The following is a 5,000-nucleotide window of genomic DNA, read 5'->3' as shown; positions in this document are numbered from 1 at the left end:
CACTTAGTTCAGGTCAAACTGGGGTAGCTGCTTCAAACTGTAAGATGGCAAATTATTGTGTTTCAGTGATAAGCGCCTAAGAGGTACAATCTCTACGCAGTAGAATTGTAGCGTTAGAGAAGACTGTTGAGGGCCTAATAGAGAAGAATTGAGTTCTTCGCTCAAAGGCCCAAAATAGGGACGACAAACCATGTTTGAAACCTGGGTGAAAGACGGTGACAAACAAAACACGGAGAGATGATAAAAAGCCCTCAACAGGCCCGCTTGAATACAGAAACTCATTTCAAGGTCTTGCAGGTCTACAAGAAGAAACGAAGAAGATACAAGAGAAGAAGGGTAGGGCAGTCGCTAGATCCCTGCACAGAGGTAATATTTTGATTATAGGGGATAGCCAGTTAAGATATTTAGATAGGGCCTTCTGCGCCAAAGATAGGAAGCATAGGACCCCGGTGTGTTTATCCGGGACGGTGATAGGTAATGTTAGAGACATGATTGAAGAGTGTATAGTCGGGGAAGGCGTGAAACTCATTTGTTTTCTTGATTGCAGGAGAGAATGACATAAGTAAGTTAGGGAGTGAGGAATTACTTGCGCGATCCCGGGATGCACTATATATGATTAGGGATAAAAGAGTGTTTCTTGTTGTATGTGGAATCCTTCCGAGGCGTAAAGTTGGAGGGATGTAGCATTTCAGGGCTATTGCAATGAATTGCAGGCTTGCAAAACATTGTAAAGCCAATGAATGGTCTTTTGTTGACAACTGAGATACTGTGATTGCTTTTACGGTAAGAATCATGTAAGGGACGGGGTGCACTTGTCACCCAAAAGATTTCGGCTCCTTGCCGAATTCCTTGAGGGAGAAGTAAGCATCTTGCAAGGTGTCTCCGGGTAGATTACGTGGGGGTCGGGGGGTGGGGGATATCGGAATATGATTTAGGTAATAGAAAAGAAACAGCTCAGATAGGGACTCTGGAAAGAATCACCTTATCAGATGGAGGAAGAATACATTAACTATTTACTTTACAAACAGCCGAAGCGTAATAAATAAAATTCATTTGCTGCAAGGTAAAGCATGCGCAGAGAGATTTAGTATTATAACTATTACTGAATACTGGATCAATTTGACAAAGGACATTTCTTCCCGAAAATCGAGATAGAAGCATATAACCTTTTTTACAAGGATAGGATTGGCAGGAGTGGAGGGAAGAGTAGCATTTTTCGTTAAAAATACAATAAATTGTATTATCAACAATTCGATTAAGGAAGAGGATAGTATGGAATCTATTTGGGTGAAGATTATGGGCAAAAATAAGAAATCTATTGTTGAGGTCCTATATAGACCTCCTAACCTCAGCATTGAGGAGATTGATCCCCTGATTCATGAAATTCGTAGGGCGTCTCAGTGCAAAAACGTTGTGATCATGGGGGATTTTGATTATAGAAACATTGATTGGGAAAATTTAGTAGGAGATTAGGTAGCGCAATATTGCTTAGATAATTTCAAGATAATGCAAGATAATGCAAGATAATTTCCTAAAACAAATAATTCCAGATCCTACGAGGGTAGAAAATATTCTGGACTTACATTTAACTAATAATGAGCACGTAACGAGAAACGTAAAAGTGGGCTCTAGGCTCTAGCGATCATAAAGAAATAAGATTTAGTTTTATATGGGAAGAATTGAATAATAGGAATAACGTTCCAGTACCGGACTTCAGGAGAGCCAGTTTTGATAACATGGAAAAATATCAAAGACTGACCCAGGGGGCTGTGGCGAGGTAAGATACACGGTCAGACCTGACGTCATTAGCGCAATCAAGTGTCGGGTCACTTAGGGTAATATTTGTACATTGGGTCAGGTCACTTACAAGCGTGAAGTCAACAGCCCAATTTTTTTTTTTTTTTATGAAATGTATAGTAACCTAACAACTTTAATTCTAACTGTACGAAATAGTTTTATCCCCCTCAGGTCAATACGAAAGAATAGTAATACTCCTAAATGGATGATGGGCAGGCTTAAATATGACATCGGAATGAAAAGAGGACTTTACGCTAGAATGAAAAACAGAGAAACACACTTTAAATCCAAATATAGCGATATGGCAGGAATGGCTAAAAAGAATACGCGCACAGTGAAACATAACTACGAAAATAAGTTTGTCAAAAAACGGGATAAAACCCAAAGGGCTTCTTTCATCTCTACAGAATAAAAAATAAGGAAAGGATAGCCCCAATTAAAAACAACAAGAATGTCATGCTTAAAAGTGGCAGTCTGCCGACAAGATTGACTAGATAAACACCATATGAGGACGGAGCCCTTATTTGTACGACGTTTCGCTTATTACAGCTTTTTCAAGTACAAGTTGAGATACAAATGCTTGAGATTAAATAAGGGGAAAGGAGGGAACGGGGAGAGAAAAAGGGGAGAGAAGGAAGAGGAGGAGGAGGAGGAGGAGGAGGAGGAGGAGGAGGAGGAAGGAGGAGGGTGGGGGATATCTCCTCACATTATTCCCCTAATACCCATGGCCAGCAAAATATTAAATATTTAAACCACCCTTTGTGGACATTTCGCCCCCGGACGTTTGGGCCAGCATTCTCATCCTTTCCCAGTGTCCAATCCCCCCACCCTCCTCCTCCTCCTCCTCCTCCTCCTCCTCCTCCTCCTCCTCCTCTTCCTTCCCTCCCCTTTTTCTCTCCCCGTTCCCTCCTTTCCCCTTATTTAATCTCAAGCATTTGTATCTCAACTTGTACTTGAAAAAGCTGTAATAAGCGAAACGTCGTACAAATAAGGGCTCCGTCCTCATATGGTGTTTATCTCGTCAAGAATGTCATGATTGAATCTGAGGGAAAAATGAGTGAGGCGTTTACCAAATATTTTCTTTCAGTGTTTAATAAAGAGAGGTTAGATAAGGTATCTGACTGCAATCCGAATTTTAGTGGGGATGAAGAAAGCAGACTAATATCAGCATTAGTAAGGTTGTAGTAGTCAAACGGATTGAAAGATTTATAGCTACAAAATTACGGGTCCAGACAAAAAAAAATCCGAGAGTGCTTAAAGAGTGTAAATTTGAAATCTGCGACCAGTTAACAGATATATTTAATAATTCGGTACACATTGGTTTTGTGCCTATTGCAAACGTTGTTCCTGTTTTCCCTGTTTTCAAAAAGAGAGATAAATCGTCTATATGCAACTACAGATCAATCAGTTTGACATCAGTTATAAGTAAAATACTTGAATCAATAATAGCCAATAGAACCAGAGATCACACCGAGAGACATTTTATTCGTGTCTCACAGCATGGTTTCTCCAAGGGTAAGTCATGTGTGACTAATCTTTTATCTTTTTACGCTAACGTACATAAGGCGTCAGATAACAATGATAGTTACGATATTATTTACCTTGACTTTAGCAAAGCGTTCGACAAGATGCCCAACCAGAGACTAGTAAATAAAATCAAAGCCCATGGCATAGGAGGAAAAGTGTATGAATGGATTAGATCTTGGATCAGGATCAATGACATAAAACAGCGGGATCACCATAGATGGTGTAAAATCCAAATGAGGGAGTGTTTCTAGTGAAGTTCTCCAGGGCTTGGTTTGGGTCCGTTACTGTTCAATATGTACATAAATGACTTGGACAATGGGACTAATAGTGATGTTAGTAAGTTTACGGACGACACTAAAATAGGACACCTAATTACGTCAGGGAAAGACACCCAGATTCTGCAGGATGATCTTGAGAAATTATTCGTATGGCCTGTGAAATAGCTAATGAACTTCAAAATCTGAATGTGCAGCGTGTTAAACGTAGGACTACATAACCCCGAAACCAGATATATCTTAGATAATACATTTTTAGAGAAAACTGAGTGCGAGAGAGAGTTGGGAGTCCTAATGAGTGCTAAACTTGAATGCAGGAAACATTGCATTAACGCCAGGAATAAAGATAACAGAGCATTAGGTTTCATTACTAGGATGGTTATGAATAGAATTTGATAATTACCTCTACACTTCTTTACAAAGGCGGAGCATACCGACAGGAGACCTTTTGACCTAGATATGGATCAAAAGGTTTCCTGTCAGTATGCTCCGCCTTTGTAAAGAAGTGTAGAGGTAATTATCAAATTCTATCTAGAGATAGTCAAACATCCTTGACTATGCGGTACAATTTTGGTTTCCGTCTTATGGAATGAACATCAATTCACTAAAATCAGTACAGAGGAGAATAACCAAATGATACATGGACTCAAAAAGTTACCTTGCGAGTAGAGCCTTAGGCATCTTAATATACACTCTCTGGAAAGACGCTGAGTACGAGGTGATCCAATAAAGGTATTCAAGTGGATCAAAGGTTTTAACAAGGGTGACACAACAAGGTCATCATATTAAGACAACAACGCAGGACTCGCAGTAATGGATTTATATTCGACAAATTTAGATTTAGGAATGAAATAGGCAAGAATTGGTTTACTAATAGAGTAGTCAACAAATGGAATAGACTTAGTAACCATGTAGTGAGCGCTGAAACTATCGGTTGTTTCAAGAAACGGTTAGACAACAGGATGGGAATGATAGGTGGTAATGGGCATGGAACTGCCTAGTGTAGGCCTTATGGCCTCTTGTAGACTCCTTCATTCTTATGTTCATATATTTTTTTATGTTCTCTCTCTCCCCTCCCCATCTCTCTCTCTCCCTCATATTCTCTCTCTCTCTCTCTCTCTCTCTCTCTCTCTCTCTCTCTCTCTCTCTCTCTCTCTCTCTCTCTCTCTCTCTCTCTCTCTCTCTCTCTCTCTCTCTCTCACACACACACACACACACACACACACACACACACACACACACACACACACACACACACACACACACACACACACACACATACACACACACACACACACACACACACACACACACACACACACACACACACACACACACACACACACACACACACACACACACACACACACACACACACACACACACACACACATACACACA

Source organism: Oratosquilla oratoria, chromosome 2, assembly GCF_046742065.1.
Source record: "Oratosquilla oratoria isolate Oo_2021 chromosome 2, ASM4674206v1, whole genome shotgun sequence".
In the NCBI taxonomy this organism is placed as follows: domain Eukaryota; kingdom Metazoa; phylum Arthropoda; class Malacostraca; order Stomatopoda; family Squillidae; genus Oratosquilla; species Oratosquilla oratoria.
The sequence above is the reverse complement of the archived record's forward strand: the minus strand, read 5'-3'. Positions refer to the sequence as shown.